The sequence below is a fragment of the Danio aesculapii genome, chromosome 4 (assembly GCF_903798145.1).
Source record: "Danio aesculapii chromosome 4, fDanAes4.1, whole genome shotgun sequence".
Classification (NCBI taxonomy): domain Eukaryota; kingdom Metazoa; phylum Chordata; class Actinopteri; order Cypriniformes; family Danionidae; genus Danio; species Danio aesculapii.
This window is the reverse complement of record NC_079438.1, coordinates 19,130,166-19,149,824: the sequence shown is the minus strand read 5'-3', so window position 1 is coordinate 19,149,824 and position 19,659 is coordinate 19,130,166. Positions and strand designations below refer to the sequence as shown.

The window sequence follows — 19,659 nt, the reverse complement described above, 5'->3', positions numbered from 1 at the left end:
TATTTTGAAACTTGACCGTTGCATGTGTGTAGCAACAGCTGACGATCAGTAAACAAAGCGGCACGTGTCACATTTTCAACGTGGCTTTACACGCGATATGAGAATATAAAGAGTTAACCTGATACAGTACACACAGTTACAAGTAACAAAACACAACTAAATACATAATTTGCAAGATAGAGTAAACGAGGCAACAGTTTTAATCGCACATACTTACACTGGTGAAATGGGGAAACTGATCCATGATGCACTGATCCATGTTCTGACAGTCTTTACTGATCCTTCCTTTAACAAACTGATGAAGTCTTCTTTTTAAGCATGTAATTTCCAGAAGCACTAGATCTGCTCAAGGCTGGGCTATATTGCTGAGGTTTCATCTTTGATTATACTGTCAATAAAATCCATCTTCACAGCGTGACTTCTTTCCACCGGTGTCTCTCTCTGTGTGTGTGTGTGTGTGTGTGTGTGTGACTTTTTTTCTGTTAGTGGGCAGGGCCGCAGGTTTCAAATCTCCCGGGCTTGCGTGTGCAACTACTTGTGTTTCTTAGACGCGTCATCACGAAACACCTAATGACTCGTTATCAAGACGACTCGTTTGAAGCACTATGAGTCGACTCTTTTATAGATGAATCAATAGTTTTAAACACTGTACACTTACAGATTTAAGCCTTAGCTGGATATTTCACTTCACTTAGAGCTGTGTTACACACTACATGGAAGGGCATTTTCAAAAACCCATAATATGGGCTCTTTAACAGTGTACCTGGACAATAAACCCAAAAAGACAATTTGGCGATTTAACCCTAATCATTTGAATGGTTTAACATGTGTAGAATATGTTAAAAAAGAACTATTAGAATATTTAAAACATAATGACAATGGAGAGGTGTCACCTAGTATCCTATGGGATGCAGCTAAAGCTGTTATGTGAGGCAACCTTATAATGTGGGGATCATGGAGAAAAAAAACTGAATTACATAAATAATCTGAATATACAACTTAAAGAATTAGAGACTAAATATGGTAATAAAGAAGATCCAGATATTTTTAATAAAATCAAAGAAGTTAAAGCAGAACTCAATAAAATATTCGATGAGCAAGTACAATTAAAACTTTAAAAAATTAAAAATTAAAACTGAAATTTTAGGAAAATGATCCAAAAGCAAAAAAGCTCCTGACATGGAGAATAAGGAAACAACAGGCAGAGAGGAGTAAATTTAAAATCAAAGATCCCAAAACTAAAAAGATATGTCATAAATTGGAGGAAATACAACAGGCTTTTCAAAAATACTATAAGGAATTATATACCTCAAAAGATAATGTTGAACTTGCAAACATGCAAGCATTTTTACACACATTAGATTTACCATCAATTAGATCAATACAAAATAAAACCCTAACTCAAACAATAACTATAGAAGAAATAAGCAACGCTAAATCAAAACTTAAAACATCTAAAGTACCAGGCATAGATGGCTTCTCTGCAGAATAGTATAAAATATTTAAAGAACAATTGATGTCAAGGCTTTTTGAATGCTTTAATCATACCTTACATGAGGACGACCCCCCTAGATCCTGGAGAGAAGCTATCATATCTGTGATTACAAAAGAAGGAAAAGATCCACCAGAGTGTAAATCATATAGACCTATTTCAGTCCTAAATATTGACTCTATGCATCTATATTAGCTAAACGATTAGAGGACATTCTTCCAGACCTAACAGATACTGATCAAACAGGTTTTATAAAACAAAGACAAACATATGATAATATATGGCGAACCCTTCACGTAATAGATTACATATCCCATAACAAGATTAGCTCTCTCCTAATTTGTCTAGATGCAGAAAAAGCATTCGTTTCGGTGAGTTGGGATTTTTTATATTTAGTTCTGCAACAATTTGAATTTGAGAATGACACTATAAAAGTTTTTAAATCTTTATATTTAACTCCTACAGCTAGAATTAAAATTACCAGAGATATTTCGGAACATATTATATTAGAAAGAGGATGTCGACAAGGGTGCCCATTAAGTCCTTCCTTATTTGCGTCATTTATTGAACCATTGGCACAACAGAAATGAGGGGAGAGAATATCTCAGAAATGAGATATTGAACATAAAATCTGTTTATACGCTGATGGTTACTGTTACTGTTACTTGCATACCCAGAATTCACCAATAACTAAAACTTGTAATCAATAAAACTATATACACCTGCAGCTATATGTTACAATACTTAGATTTCACTTGAATACAGAGACAATCTCCGTATTTACCTGAAATCTAAGTATTCTAAGTTTTTACACTTTTGAGTTTTTCTCTTAGACTCCTTGGCCTCCATTACAACCACATCTGACATATCTGATTGGTGTGACTTTTTGCCACATTGCTCATTGACATCTGCCTTCAGATGAGTTAGTCCCTCTGATTGACCCTCTGAAAACATTTCTACAAGGTACAGATCATCTGTGGAACACTCGGCCATGTCACGACTTGTTCCAGCCACATTTTCTTGTTGGTCAGCCAATGCGTTTGTGCTACCCACCAACGCCACATCCATGACCCTCGCCACAAAATTTCACCAGTACACACATTGACCCGTCTCCCAGCAGCGTAGCAACAAGTGCATCTGAGTCAGGGGTGCCCTTGTTAGGGATGTTCCTCTATTTTCGCATTAGAAAATCATCTATAGCAAAATTGTTCATTTTGCCACTGTTCTCCTCAATTGTGAGAATGCCTCTTAATGCGGCAACAATTCTGGACATATGACAGCAGGCGTCACACTGCTGGCACCTCGTCACCGAAGTTCCCAGATTCACCTTTGGTAAAGCATGTCGTTTTGGGCAAAAATATTCTATTTTTACCTCAGTGGTGACAATGATGCCCTCCTTCCTTTCAAAGTTCTCCCTAATGTTTGCGACCGCTGTTAAATCATCAGCACAAACTGCAATTGTAGTTTGTGCTGTACTTGACAAGCACTTACAGCCGCCAAGTTTCCGCACTGAAACATTTGTAAGTGTATACCACTTTCCAACATTAAGCAATTCCCCACCCCAAACAGTCAGGGAGATGCTGTATGTCATGTCAGCAACATCATATGATCTAGTCATCATCTTTTGGCTGCTGCGGGTGTATGCGTCTCTGATTTCTGTTTAACTGCAGTACCTTGATTTTGATGTTGACCTAAAACACAAAAACACAACCCACTTTTGTTACACAAAACATAAATTCATACAGCAACAAAATAACCTTACACTAATATCACATATTAATCATACAATTAATTTTACACTACCCACAAATGCTGCAATACATGTAATGAAAGTAGTGTTAATATTAAAAATTTAATTATTAATAAAATCTACTCAAAAGTTTAAAATTGATTCAGTACTCAATTATAATTGCAACAATACAAAACAAATAAATGACCATTCAGACACATACTGAACTCTAAAATTTAGCACAGCACTGTTATATACTAGCTTCAAGACACTGCTTTTGGAAATAACAGGTGCGTTAGATAAGTGAAGGTGATTCCAACAGCAAAGCAGGGAAGAAGAAACAGTTATTACATTTAAGACACGAGAAGTAAAACCCAGATTTGGAATAACCTCTAAAGAAAGTTCAAATAATGTGTCTGCATTTATAAAGGTGTGAGAATGATTAAGGTTAATCATTGTATTTAAGGTTAAGGTCTGCTGACGTCAAAACAGCAGAAGCCATTACTAATTCACCAACGTCACTTTAGAGCTAGTGTTTGAATGATGTAATGTGTAAAGTGATGACAAAACAGCTGATTTTGCTGATGTTTTAAGATTATAAGGCTGAACTTGACATGAAATGCCCTCTGTCTTCAGAGGTATCTCTTTACAGCCTACAGTATTTCTCTGTTGCAATCGAGATCGAGAAAAAAGCAACGCAATCACTATCAGACTCCTGTTGTGTTTGCGATAAGGAGGGTGTGTTCGGGGTTGAGGTCTCTGAATAACACTGTTGAGAACCAGGATATTAAAGTAACTGTATTAAAATAGTCACTGTCCTTATAAACAAACTGAATAGTTGCAATCTATACAAAAGAGATCGACTTAGAGTATAACTTACCAGTTTAATAATGATTTGATTAGCTGTTGTTGGAAAACACAAAAATTTTAATCTTCTAAGCAAGGGCTTATTATGCACTCCTGGCGCCATCTTGTGGATATACAATGTCAACCGTTATTGACTGTTTCTCAGAAATTATAAATATTTTGAAATAGGCACCATCCTTATAAATAAACTGCATAGTTGCAATCTAAACAACTACATTCTCGACTAAAAAAGCAACACTGGCCAAAAGAGAAACAGTGATTCTAAAACAGAATTACGATTGCTTCTCTTTCCAAACATTACTAGGTCGCATTTAAAATCGAATAGAATAGGACTACAAACAGAACAGAATCATGGTGGACAGAGGTGACTAAGTCAGTAAACCCAAACTTGATAGCACTTTCTACTTTGCTTAAAAGAAAGATGCTAAAGTTAGAGTTGACATCAACTGGTTTTCTATCACAAGGGCAAAGAAATAAAAAATGAGGAAGATGCACAGGAGTGTTCCCGTGTTACTCCTACTTGTGGGAATGTAAAGTAAGATTAGAAGATGTAACATTAGAAAAAAAAACAATAAAGGGTAATTGTAAACGATGCAATTCCATACAAAATGGGTTCAGTCTTGCTTGTTGTTCATGTCCTTATTAAAACTACCCCAAAGAGAAGCACTTATGAACATAGGACAAATCAATGCTCCTGTTTGAAGTGATCTTAATGTGTTTTAGATTGTAATTAAATAAGCATGGCATGCAGATGTCACTGTGAATTCCAAAAGACAACATTCTCTTGTAGCACAGGTCACTTGAAACTACCCCAACAAATAGCACTTACCAAATACAGCTTCCAAGTCAGTGCCTTTGTGAGGGTACCGATAGTGACAATAGTGGCAGATTAAAATCTTGTCAGTTTAAAGTCTTTTGCAGCAAAGGAAATCATTGGCATGCAGAGCCTCAGGCATCTTGTCCGCTGTTAGGAAGAGCTGATATGAGCCATGTGGTTTGCCAGGACCCATTATAAGTGTGCACTTGCCTTATGGCTTTACCATAGTCGTTAACACTCATCCTTTCTTAAAAGCTAATCAAGTTTTGATTGCTGGCTGAAAGTCTTCAGAACAACTCTGCATATTTGAAAGTGGTGGGACTTTTCACACATTCAAATATACTTGATGGAAATGCATCTAGGATTTATGTCTCCTGGACCAGGAAGGAATTAGGAGAACAGACAGAGGTGACTAAGTCAGCAAACATCTATCCCAACTTGATAGCACTTTCTACTTTGCTTAAAAGAAACATGCTAAACTTAGAGTTGACATCAACTGCTTTTCTATTACAAGGGCAAAGAAATAATTAAAAATGAGGAAGATGCAAAGGAGTGTCCCCATATTACTAATATATATATATATATATATATATATATATATATATATATATATATATATATATATATATATATATATATATATATATATATATATATATATATATATGAAGTTAAAATGTATGTATTATTAAAACTTATGCAATCTGCACTTCAAAATAAAAGTACCAAAGACTGCCACCTGGTGGTTCAAAGAGAACATTTTTGACATGAACTTTTTAGATACAAACACGTAAATGCACAATATTCGACTTAAAAAAAAAGGATAAAAGGATAATTTATTCAGTCATGCACGTGTTTTGATCGCTAATATACCAGTGATTTGATGATACGCAAAAGTTGCAGACACCTTTACCAATATCAAAATGCTTTTTTGATGCAAAATTAATTTATACAGTTATTCATTATGCCGATTAAAAAAACTTGAGTAGGCCTACTATAATAAAGAAAATCTTCTCTAAATGAAGAACTAAATACTTTGATATGCATTGAAATGCATGATGAATACTCTTGACACATGAGTGTAAAGCCTGCAGCTCACAACAAATGTGGAAAGTTATTTCGTATCATATTTAACAAACCTTTTACTGCTAATTTTATTTAATTTTGCTCACATGGATAATTGAATATTAATCAGATGATGTCATTACGCTGCTGTGCCGTCAGCCAATCGTTGCATTGCTGTCATGCTTTCGCGGATTGATAGATCTGTCCTTCACAACACAAGCAGCGATCTAAGATCAGTTCATCCAGACATTTTAATCTGATTCGAAAACTTATTTGAAGAACCAAATTAGCCAGAGATTAGTTATCAAGATTAAAAGATCCAGGATCTCCCAAATCATATTATATCATGTAGGGGTAATTTACAGTTTTAACCCAAAGAATGACCAGTCTGTCAGATGAAGAAGAGCCGGAGTCAGAGATTCAAATAAATAAAGTTTACTGAAGATAGTTTGCAGTTTCATCAGCAGAAGCCAGCTTCAACACTCGCCATGAGATCCGCGCTAAAAAATGCGAATACGATCACCGCCACTGGTGACGTTTCCAGGTGGCAAAATAGTGAGATTTGGGAATTGTCCAACTTCTGATGTATTTTTTGAGCCCTCCTCTTCCTGCAGACACCTGATCTCACCTACACTGCAGTCATGGCGAGGCACACCTCAAACAAGCCTATTGACATGCAAACACATCTCAAGAAGGTTTTCACAGCTACTGTGTTTCATCCACCAAACATTACTCCCAACTTGAAGTAAGACCTTCAAAGACGACCCAGGTGGGACTTGATCTCCATTACCAGAGCTTAGCGGAACCTTTTAGGTTTGTAACCTGACAGTGAGATGCAAGCAAGATTGGATGAATCTTAATTGATGTGTGCAGCAAGTCTGAGAAAATTTGAAGCTAACTATTGTCCTCAGATCATCACGCCTATGCTTTGAGGACACAAGTCAGGATTTTTTCACACAACTTAAATGTAACCCAACAAACATGATCTAGATGGGACTTGAACCTGCAATCCCCAACTTTGAAGTCTGATGCCTTAACTATTAGGCCACTGGGCCAATACTAGCAGTTTTCATATCTTTTGTATGGCTAGGGAGTTCTTGTAACTCAGAAAACAGCACTTTAGGATCCCTATGCCATATTGCATTCAGACGATGTGGTGTGTACACCTAATGACAAAACAGCTTCTCTGAGGAGTTTTCCATTGTCATGTCTTTTTGACCTAAGGGTATGAACCTAGCTTTTGAGGGTAACACTGGATTGTCTTGCACAGCCAACTTAAAAGGAATACATCAAGGACAACCCAGGTGGGACTTGAACCCACAATCCCCAGCTTCGAAGGCTGGTGCCTTATCCATTAGGCCACTGGGCTGTTTTTTTACTGCCTGTGAACTGTAATATGCCTCCTGGGAGTTGCAGACACACTTAACAAAAACAACATTGTCAAAGAGTAGAGTGGATCAGTTTCACTGAATTTTTTGTGGCACTGCAGAGTGCTACTACAGGGCTCGTTGGTCTAGGGGTATGATTCTGGCTTAGGGTGTGTTAGGTCCTGTGTTCAAATCCCGGACGAGCCCTACATCTATCGCAGAAAAAGCGGCAATGCTGTGCCTCTGATCTAAATCAGTCTAACATGAACAATTATAAAGACAAAAAAGGAACGTGAATGATTCGATTGTTAGATTTGATTTTGGATCTTGAACAACCCACCAGCTTTATATGTAAGCACCATTTTTGTCTTTGTACACAGTCTCTTTAGGCACCATGCAGGATTCAAAATGATCTTTCGCGTTAGGTATCTCGTTACCCTTTTAGTCATAACAGGTAAAATGCATGAGCATGCAGGAACTTAATAACATGCAAACACATCTCAAGAAGGTTTTCACAACTTCTGTGTTTCATCCACCAAACATTGCTTGAAGTGAGACCTTCAAAGACGACCCAGGTGGGACTTGAACCCACAATCCCCAGCTCCGGAGGCTGATGCCTTATCCATTAGGCCACTGGGCCACTTTGCCATCCTTTTGTCATGGATCTCTTGTATGCCTTCAACAAGATGCCAATGCATGGAAAACTGCACTTTAGGATCTCGATGCCAGTTTGCGTTCCGTCAAATAAGATGTGTGCAACTAATGGTCAAACATTTTCTTTGTGCAATCATCCACATTCGTGTCTCATTGGTCCTGGGGTATGGTTCTCGCGTATGTTGTGACTGGTCTTAAGTTTCATTAACTTGAAATCACAACCTTTCTGCAGCTATTTCTTTGTTTACATTTCATCATCATCCACCTAATATGAGATCATTAGTTGAAAGCCACGGGGTGCTTGAAGTCAAGATCTCCCTTACCAGAGCTTAGCGGAACCTTTTAGGTTTGTAACGTGACAGTGAGATGCAAGCAAGATTGGATGAATCTTTTGAGTAGACAAGTCAGGATTTTTTCACACAACTTAAATGTAACCCAACAAACAAGATCTAGATGGGACTTGAACTTGCAATCCACAACTTCAAAGACTGATGCCTTATCTATTAGGCCACTTCTAGCACTTTCCAAATCTTTTGTATGGCTCAGGAAGTTCTTGTAACTCAGAAAACAGCACTTTAGGATCCCTATGCCATATTGCATTCAGACGATCTGGTGGGTACACCTAATGACAAAACAGCTTCTCTGAGGAGTTTTCCATTGCCATGTCTTTTTGACCTAAGGGTATGAACCTAGCTTTTTGAAGGTAACACTGGATTGTCTTGCACAGCCAAATTAAAAGGAACTGCATCAGACAACCCAGGTGGGACTTGAACCCACAATCCCTAGCTTCAAAGACTGGTGGCTTATCCATTAGGCCACCGGGCTGTTTTTAACTGCCCATGAACTGTAATATGCCTCCAGAGAGTTGCAGACACACTTAACAAAAACAACGTGAAGGGGTATGATTCTCACGTCTAGGGGTATGATTCTCACTTAGGGTGCGGGATGTCCTGGGTTCAAATCTCGGATGAGCCCTATGCCTGTCAAACAAAAAGCAGCAGTGTTGTGCTATCTGTTGTGTTTCTATGTTAATTGTAGTAGCTTTTGTTGTGAGTTTAGTTAATGAACATTTAGTGGACCTCTGATCTAAATCAGTCTAACAAGTACAATTATACAGACAAAAAAGGAGCGGCAATGATTCGGTTGTTAGATTGGTTGATGGATCTTGAACAACCCACCAGCTTTATATGTAAGCACCATTTTTGTGTTTGTACACAGTCTCTTCTCTGTAGGCACCATGCAGGATTGAAAATGACCTTTCGCGTTAGGTATCTCGTTACTCTTTTTACTCATAACAGGTAATTTGCATGACAATGCAGTAAGTCAATGACAGGCAAACACATCTAAAGAAGGTTTTTACAGCTACTGTTTACTAAATGTTTCCCTCTGTTGTCAAGAGACTGATTTAGAAACAGGCAGCCAATCAGCTTTGTTGAGTGCTACAGGCAATCAGCTTTCTCTGAGCCACATACAGGCAGCCAATCAGCTTTCGCTGATCAGCATGCAGGCAAATATCCCACCCATGGCGCTCAGTCTGAGGTGGAGAGGGCAGAGCTTTGTTGTTTGCTGTTTACGCTGAACAGATACAATAATAATACTTCAAAAAACTGTTGTGCTTCTGAAATAACTTCTCTCTAACACACAGAATTACAAGAACTAACATTTATCAACCCCTGACTGGGAGATCTGGCAGAACAAAAGTTGTATTCTATATAATACTAAAAGATACAGCCCTGATATTGTCAATTGTCTGCCAAAAACAGACACAGAAGGACGTTTTTCATGTTTTTATTATTTTTTTATTTATTTTTGATAGTTGGTTGGATAAGCCTGTTTCGCATTAAATGCAGCTAATATGTGATTAAAACTGACTTGGGTCAGAACATGGCTGTGTTGATGGTTTGGTGCTGGTGGGGGATTGGCAGACAGTACCAGATGGAGGATGCTTTAAGTCCATGTGATTATGCATAGCAGATAATGACAGATGTTTGATATCTCTGCCTCTGCCGATTTCTCGTTTGCACACATCACATATCACTTTGGTTTTATCTGCAGAACACAGAACTTGAGCAAGTTTTTTGACTGGTGCAGGACCAAGAGATGGCTCAGCAGCAGCCACACATTTTTCTATTTGGTTACCCAAATCCATGTGATGAGTTTCAACTAAGTTAGGTTAATGAATGAGGAGAAGCTATGCTAAAGTTAACTAGCCTATAGCCTATTGCTGTCTGCAAAAGACAGAGTATTTAAATGAACCATAAAACTCCCACAAGTGCATACAATTCGACACAACTACGCAACCATTGTTTTAACCTTTTTAACCAAACGTTAACGTCACTCTGTGAACAGCCTATTGTCTAAATTACCACACTAATAGAGCTACGTAAATAGAGCAAACATGAGAGCACCTGACTGCAGATGTCAATAATGCAGTTCCCGATCAATTTTCCCTTCCAGCTTCCCAAAAATGTCTCCAGAACCCAGTTTAGAACCCAGGCCTTTTCAGTTTATTCATAATAATTTGCTTTTGTATAATGTTATTATTAGTAGCAGTATTTATTATATGCATATTTATATTTGTTTTATTAAAAACAAGCTAAGATTTGCATACCTGTCAGGTTTTAAACCATATGGGGCATAGCATGTGTATTAGGATATTTTTTGAACACATTTCGCTATTATTGTTAATTTATTCGTTTGCTGGAAATTAAAACTGAATTTAGAAATAGTTTTGAAACAAATCTTTGCGCTTAACAAACAAATTTAATTATTTATAGGCTAATGGATGTCTGTGCAAGAAGTTTCCTAATCCACAAGAGTGAAAGTGAAAGTAAATAATGAGGAGGCTCATCTCTCATTCTCACACTGTAGATGCTCTGTTTAACTGTTTTCTCTCTAGTGAAGGGTTCAGTTTTTCCACTTACAAAGTCTGTCATGTAAATAACAAATGTGCTATGGCGTGATGCAACTGAGTCTTAAAGGGAATGGGAGATGAGACTCTGATTTGTTTATTCTCAAAACACACCTATAACTAATTAAGAAAATAAGCTCAACCCTTTTAGACCATGCGCCACGGCGCAAAGCGGATTTTCCGTCCTTAAAATAGCAAAAGTGGATTCCGACACGCCCTTAATGCTTTTGCGCCCTGCGCTTTGCACTTGGATCGTCATAATAGAGCCCTTTATGTTTAATCCACATAAATTTGTTAGAAGTGTAAAGTTAATTTAATTTGTATTGTGACAACATGAAATAATTGTGTGGAACTTGTGCTGGATCGCCTTTATTTAATTACCCTAATTAAACAAAGATAAACCAGGATCCTCCCTTCGCTATATTTCTTAGCTAGAGTTTAGTTAAAGGATCGTCTTTATAATGTTTTTGCAAAAAGAATAAATTAGACTCATACTTTACCACACAGGGTAACTTGATGGGTTCTGGAAAATGAATTCAATGTCCACTCCAGTGAAGAAAAGTAATAAAATACACTTTTATTAATAAAATAAAATCCAGTGAAAAAGTAGAATAAACAAAAGACATATAACAGAAACAAAATCCTTACTTTATCCTCCGTTGAGAATAAAGGGCCTAAGACATCCAGTATACAGAAGTCAGAAAGCGCAAAGCTGCTTTGTACATTTCAGCTTTTATACTCATCATGCATAGATAACGATCGAAGCTGGGACAGTGTTGGGAGACAGGTCCCATAAACAATGTTCAGAAACAGAACATAGATCAATCATAAACACAGGTGCACATCTTAATTAAATTCCACATTCAAAGAGCATATATCATTTAAACAGTGGGAAAATCCCCCGGGAAGACAAATACATAGTCATCCGAGTATAAGTCAATTATTTGGCAGTTATATGCTCAGCCTTCATAGATAGTGTGCCTACACATTCATGCACTAAGAGTTATGTGTTTAAACTGAGCAGCGAGGTCAGCTAGAGGTCCTTCAGTTGGTTTGTTGGTCCTGCGCGCCCTCTTGCGGAGGCGCCTCTCCTTTCTCTTACGCTTGGTTTCTTCATTAAGAGTTGTACTGTTACGCATTGGGATATCAGAATACATCATTGATTTTTTGTGTCTCTTACGATTAATGTCATAAGACCACCCAGGCACAACACCCCCTTTTGACATACTTCGCTGAGACATGAAATAATCATTATCCAATTCATCTAGTACACAAGATCCGTATATACAATGTTCTAGTGGCACAGCCCAACCGTCACTACCAATTAACCATAGATTAAATTTCTTTTCCCTTCTATGGTAAGATAGTTGGACAGTTAGTAAGTCACTCTGTCCCAATGAGGTCAAAAGCCTCCGGCCAATTCTCCTCATCCTCCAGAAACGCCGCCCAGTCAAGGTCAAGTTCGGCAGTTGGTCCCAGGGCAGTCTGAGAATCAGACGATCCTTCAACAGAGTGTTCGCCAGTTTGGAACACATCCATTGGCCCTGCACCCACGCCAAGACTTCGATCTGCGGGTTTGACATAGAGGTTACCACTAGCAGACATAACCCCCATCAACATCTCCCCATTAACCCAATAAGGTTGGACAAAATACTTTGTCCGTCCATGCCCCTTATAAGCAATAATGGGTTTCCATGGCAAAACTGACTGTCCAACAGTACTTATTAAAGTCTGTAATAAAGGCTGTAAGTAATCATCACCCCAACAAAGTATATAATGGATCCTGTTAAAATCTTGCCCACTTAACATAAAACAGTCCATTCAACAATGTGTTCGAACACCGTTTATGTGCCAATAAATTTTACATGTAGTCATTTTGTAATGATTGCAGTCAGGACGTATCCAATTTGAATCCCCTTCAAAGGAAACCTGCAAACATCATACATGTCATAATTCACCCAAATGTTATCTTCGGAGACAAGGACAACTTTCTGTTTCACTCTCATCACATGAATGGGTTTTAACATTTACTTTGTACAATCATGTACTAGATTACAATGTTCAAAAACAAATGGTTATTGGTTTGATATACATTGAGTTTTTCAAAGAGTCCAACAGGAAACTTAAAAACAAACAAAGATTTTTCTTCTTAAAAAATCTTAAAAAGCATAAAAAACCCAAAAACCCCCTTTACTGATTATCATCGTATCTCGTGCGGAGGTATTGGCATCTTGTTATGATCGAACGAACAAACACAATGCCCATTAATTCGATCATAACTGATATTCTTTCCATTCAGTTGTAAAGTAATAACAGGACTATAAGAAACCATAGTAATTCAATATTATTACCATTTAGTTGATTAGAAATCAATTTACCTGCGCATAGTCTGCTCCCGATACGATGATATCAGAAGTTTCGTGATCATTGTTTAGAGATGCCATCTTTAGGAGTTTAAGCGTTGATAATCAGAAGTTAGTCAACAACCTGCCGTCTCAGTTTCACATCTGAGCTATAGAAGCGGTATATATTCAGTATAGCGGCCTTGGGCCTTATCAAACAGCAGCATGCTAGTTTGACCCTAATCTCATATATTTTCTCCTGTTGCACAGACAGCGGCAAGCTCCTAATGAGGTACACAGCTTCACAAGCTTCAGTGAGACAGATATGATTAATATCCCTGCAGCTATGCATCCTACAATAATCAGAATTAACTTTATCCATTTCCACCAGGTTATAATAGTTCTTTTAACAATTTCAACTGCTGTTCCTGTACCCATGCTAAATATTATGCCTGCATTTGCAAAGTCTTTTTAATCTTCACAATGGTTGGAATTTCATAATCTTCAATTTCTAATGCTGAAATCCAGTTGTGCACAAAATGCCAATTTGGACCCAAGCTCACACCTTCGATATAGTCATCGACTAATTGAACAATTTTCCTTTTAGGGTTATAAGGTTCAAGAGCAATAATACTACAATGTTTTTTAACTTGGTTCTCGTACTTCGCCACTAAAGGGAGTACTGACACAAACATTGCATGCCAAGGGATGGAACAGTTAATTTTGTCACACTTATTCCTAATTTTTCCAGTTATGATGGAATAGTTTTCCCAGGAGCAGAAGCTATTCTCTCCCTTTAATAATCTTATTTCTTCTCCTTGTCGAGCATACGGTGGCATATATTTATAAGTCCAATTGTTAAAGATATCTGGATCACACCCTTGCAATTCAGCCCCTATTAGGCTTGCTGTGTTATTTAATCCGTCATCTTTATACAAATTCCACTTAAATCCACTGAAGCCCATATTTAAGGTTGATTCACCCTTCCAGGGTTCATCTGTAAGATTTTTATTTGAAACATCGACCAAGTTTCTGGTATAAATGGTTTTTCTAAAGTTTGCATGGAAAAAACTTAGTTTATTAAATTGATGGCGATAAGCTCCCATGAGCTTATGACTAAAATCAAATTTAATATAAAACTTATTATGCCATAGGCCGTGTATGCTGTCTACCAGTCCCATATGGACCGGGCTTGGCCTAATTTTATATTCCTCGCTCGACAGCATGTCCCATTTGTATACGTATAAAGCTAGAGCCATTCTATATTGTTGATCTGGAATAGACTTAATAAATTCTGTTATTCCACTTTTATTAGCTAATGCTTCTGGTATACCATGACTGCTATCTAACATCAACGGGTGTATCCCGCGACCGTCGAGCCAATGCTTGTCAATAAAACATTTTATTGTCTGACAGGTTTCGTTAAGAACCCTTCCTTCTCGAATGCCCTTATATCTGACATAAGATTTCCATTTGTCAAATATCTCACTTTCATATTGATCCATCAGATCTTGATCATAAAGTGATTGTCCCTGTATATAGCAATACCAATATTCAGCTTTAGTCAGATCTGTACAGTATTTTACCATATTGTGTTGGAAAAAGGCTGCCCATGAATCTGGTTTTAATGATCCATATTTCCTGATGAGAAATTTAGCTCCACTAGAGCCAAAAGTTCTCATTCCTAATTTATAAATGCAATCTCTTTCACTATCACAATATTTTCCTTGGGTCAAATGCGATCTACATGTTACCCATTTAATTTCGTCATAAGGAATTATTGGTTTTGACTTATAGACACCTAATATTAGGTGTGTACTGTTCAAATCGTCAGGCTAATATGTCACATGTCCTTTAGCTCCCGCCATTAACCAATTTGTTAATCTGCGTTTCCTTGATGTGTCATTGCCTTTTTCCGATAATAACCCCACCTTACTTATTCGGCTACTGTGTAGGCCTCTAAGTATTTTATCATTTCTGGGTACAGAAATGGAGTCAGTCATTTTCCATTGTTTACTATTTGTCAAATTCTGCCAGCAATGGCCTACTGATTTGCTCAATTCTTTTCCTAATTCCAAACTCCAGACACTTAGACTACTTTCAATAGTCCATACTGTCTGATTTTCGTTTAGGATTTCAAGCCCAATCAGTTTTACATGGGTGGCATTTAAAATTATAAGCCGGTCCCATTTAAATATTACTTTGTTATTAATCACACCATTATATTTGGATGGTATTAATAACGCACTTGGGTTTGAATGATTACATACCCAAAATCTGTCGTCAATATTTTTGATGTACGACTTCATCATTGTTCCAAAATCACTACTGTTGTAGGTTTTGTTTTTTACAGCTATTTCTTGATTTGGACATATCCAATGTTCAATTCTCTCAACACGCTTACACACGTGTCGGGTCTCTTCCGTATTTTGAGTTTTTATCTCTAGTCCTGTACAGATGACACCTGTAATGATCAGGAGTAAAGAGCTGGTTATCAGTATACTCATCACAGTATCCTTGACATGTAACTCCATACACTTCTGCTTGGCCCTTCCCTCTTGCTCAGTCTCACCTTTCTTCATGCTTTCTGCAACAGAGGACAGAGACAAACATATTTCATATCCTACTCTGTCCCTCGACTACAACTAAAGATCCACCTTTTTAATTTTATTAGTTTATTTCCTTCCTCCATATCTGTTTTATCTATTGATCTATTCAGATAAACATTTACTCCCTGAATACATTCACCAATGCCCAGGTAATTTCCAGTTAAATTTAACAGAATAGTTAAATCTAGAATTTCTATTCTAGACTTATCCTCGTCACTGGGTTCAGGAGTTGTTGATGGATATGGATGTGTGGATCTGATTATCTTGATCTGAGCTTTCCCTTCTTTAAAGGACTGTTGCTTTCCATAAATGGATATGTCTGATTCACAGAAATAGCTTGGCTCTTGTTTTTGCTCGCATACCTTGCTGCATTAATCAAATGTCATTTCTTTCGCTGTCATTATTATAGCGTCAGAAAGTTCACATTTAAACCACTTAGTGTCATGCAAGAGCCATATACATGCACCTCCACTGCTTCGCTTGTAGCTAACATGTCTATGCAACTGCAATTTGATAGCGGTTTCCCACCCTCCTAAATGGGTGAGATAAGTCAGGCCATTACGAAAACTCTCGTTTCCGTTCAAAGACTCCTGTCCCCCCGGTAGTCCATCTGGACAAAAGGACAGTTCTCTGAGCCTTTGAGCCATTAATTTTGAATCTGCATTTGACATTAGGGATATTGGGTTTACTTCCCACATAGTCATTATTCTATTTTCAACCAAGGCCCCTAAGGCCTTTCTGGATTTTCGAGTCATCCATATTTGCTTTTTGCTAATTAACTTTAGGCATTTGCAACTGAATAAACTCCTACATCTGTCACACGATGTAAATTCTTCCCCATCATACATACATCGGCATTCCCTTCCTAGGGCAATTAACCGTTGTCTGCTAGACTCGCAACTTCTGCACATCCATCCATTCTGGTTGATCTCATTTTGACTATTAAGACCCTGTGGTGAGCCTCTTCTGCACTGACTACAGATTGTGAGGCCATGTATCACACATGCACAAATGTCACCACTTTCATCTCACTACGGGATGTGGGGTCTTAATTCGTGCTGAATTAGCAACTCTGTTTGTCTTAGCCTACTTCTAAATAGGCCTTCAGCCACGTCATCGCTACATTAGGTATTTCACATATTGCGCAATCCTTGATCCCTTATCTGTTTGCTGCTGCATTCTGTGCTGCAGCGGACCATCTTTCTGGTGCTTATCACATTTAATTTAAGCCATTTCTTTAATGGTTAAACATCCAGATAAGCTCCTTACAATCCTACTGAAACCCTTCTAATTGTTAAGGTCTTCTTCTAGGTTTGTTTTTAAAGGTCAGAATTTTCTCTGCCATAATTTAGGCTTTTGATTAAACCACTGAGACTCTAGACACTGTTTGTTTGTATTTAAACTGTATTTTTAAACATCACAGCTATAACTTATCCTTTGTGCCCAGATTTTGTTTGGATCTATGGCCCTTTACTTTCTGCTTTATATACAGTATCTCCTAGAGTCATCTGATTTCCTTCCCTTCGAAGACTGTCTTTCAGAGATTGGAACTCTGTAATTTAGAAATTTTAATTCAATTATCTGCTAATTCCAATCTTGCTGTTGCTTTTTTGATTACTCTTTCAGCTATACCATTGCTGGTTGATATTTTACTCATGTAATCAAATTTACACCTGCACTATTTATAAAGTTTCATTTCTCATAATATTATGTGCAGTCGCACTGTTCTGTAGCTATTTCACAGGGATACATCTGTGTGTAATTGCTCCCATTATCTGTTACTAAAAGAAAATAATTTTTCTTTTTAGTTTGAGGCCTAATAGGTCCAGCATAGTCCATGCTGATTTCATCATTTTACTGACCTATTTTTATAGACCCATAATCATTATTACGTGAATCCATTGCTCTTCTGCAATTTGGACAGTTCACTTTTATCCTATAGTATTCAGACTTTAAGTTTTGTATATTTAGGCCTAAAGCATGACAATATAGCGCTAAATATTTTGTCGTAGGATGTTTTAATTTTACATGTTTTTTAAGTAAGTTTTTTTAAGTAAGTCTTTTTGACTTTCCTTTGTGACAGCCCGTACTCTTCGCACATAACTATCTACTTCCTTATTTCCTATCGCAGCCGTCGTACTCAGTGTCGTATGGCTGGTTTGATGAAGTACAGTAGGTACAATTTCTGAGATTAGCTCACCTATTGCTCGCCAGTTCATTATTTTTCCATATACTTAAATGTTCTTCCACAGCTTGGTAAATATAGTCACTATCAGTCACTATAAAACATTTAAGGTCGCTCAGCTGCTTCGCTTTTTCTAAAGCTTTTCTAAATGCTTTCACTTCAGCAGCCTGTGCGCTCAACCCTGCCTCTAAATTACCTTTATCTGATTCAGTGACCTTGCGGCCTTTCTTTCGAATCCATGCCCATAGTTATTCCCTGCTCGGTCGTACCGTCAGTGTAATAACAAACTTTATTTATGGGCACTTTGGTAGTCTTTTCGGCTTTGGGAATTTTTTCTGATTTAAATTGAAATTGAGTATCGTTTAAAATCAACGACCATTTTGCCCACGTATGACAATGCACACGTTTGTTCTCACTTATAAGGTTTTTAGCCTCTCTGACTATTTGATTTATCCCCTCACCTTTTGCCTTCACTACTATTTGCTGATCTAGTGCGAGGGTTTTCAGCGTTAGCAGTGATTTAGCGAGTGTAGCAAGAAGGTCGCCGCCACTCATGCTTTGCATCTTTCTCTGGTTTGCTGGCTTAGTAGAGGAGATAAAACTCACTGGGTGTTTTTCATTTCCCTCATTATAGAGAATTAGTTCAATTTCATCCTCCGTGTTAGCTATTTTTACTACTAATGGAGTGGTTTCGTCTCTTCTCTCGAGGCGACCACTATTCAAAGCTTCATCTATGAGTTTAGCTTTTATTTCGGATAATTTCTCATTCCAATTTAAAACACCACCTTTAGTTGCATTATAAAGGGGTTTCGCATGTTTAGCATATCCAGGGATTAAATCTCTTACAAAGTTTAATGTACCCAACATGCTCTGTAATTGTTTTAAACTGGTTATCTTTTTTCCTCTTAATTCCTTCAACTTATTTTCTGTAGTTTGTGAAAGGAATCGTTCATTACCAGTTATTTGAAATCCTAAAAATTCGACATCGTCTTTAGCGATTTCCATCTTTTTATAGTTCAACCGGAACCCTTCTTTAGTAAGTCGGCTCAAGGTCTCATCTAATATTTTAAGATGTTCTTCCTCATCATTGGTAACGATTAGAATGTCATCTATATAAACTACTATGGGTAAGTCGGCAAGAATTTCCATCATTATGGCTTGGAAAGCATTCGGAGAATTCTTAAATCCTTGAGGTAAAACATTATATACATACTGTTTATTCTCAAAGGTAAATGCTGTGCGCGCTCTGCTCTCAGGCTTCAGCGTTTGCAAGATCTATCTTAGATAGCAATTTCCCCTCTGGGGCTGCGCCCGTAGCGTCTCTTGCATTAATCAGATATCTTGTATCTGGTACAGTTTGTTTGTTTAATGCTTTATAATTTGTTACCAACCTCCACCCTCCATCTGGTTTTGCTACCGCTTGAATAGGTGAATTTGTTGGCGCATTATCAACTTCTTTTATTATACCTTTTTGTTTTAATTCATCAATTGTGATTTTTATTTCAGGCAACGCGCTTCTGTTAATCGGATATTGCCTTTGTGGTGGTGGTATACCACCCTTTATTTCATATTGCCACTTATCTGACAATTTTCCGCAATCATTTTTACTTCGTGCGGCGTG

The 19,659-nt window shown here is 37.5% G+C and overlaps 1 protein-coding gene and 2 non-coding genes across 3 annotated transcripts in view; all 3 read right to left on the bottom strand.

Annotated features, from left to right (window-relative positions):
• Positions 1-19,659, bottom strand: part of LOC130222054 (oocyte zinc finger protein XlCOF6-like) — a 129,694-nt gene that overhangs the window by 63,175 nt on the left and 46,860 nt on the right. The window lies entirely within an intron of this gene.
• trnar-ucg (transfer RNA arginine (anticodon UCG)) lies at positions 7,267-7,339 on the bottom strand. The gene has a single exon. It is a non-coding gene; the product is annotated as a tRNA-Arg (tRNA).
• Positions 7,905-7,977, bottom strand: trnar-ccg (transfer RNA arginine (anticodon CCG)). The gene has a single exon. It is a non-coding gene; the product is annotated as a tRNA-Arg (tRNA).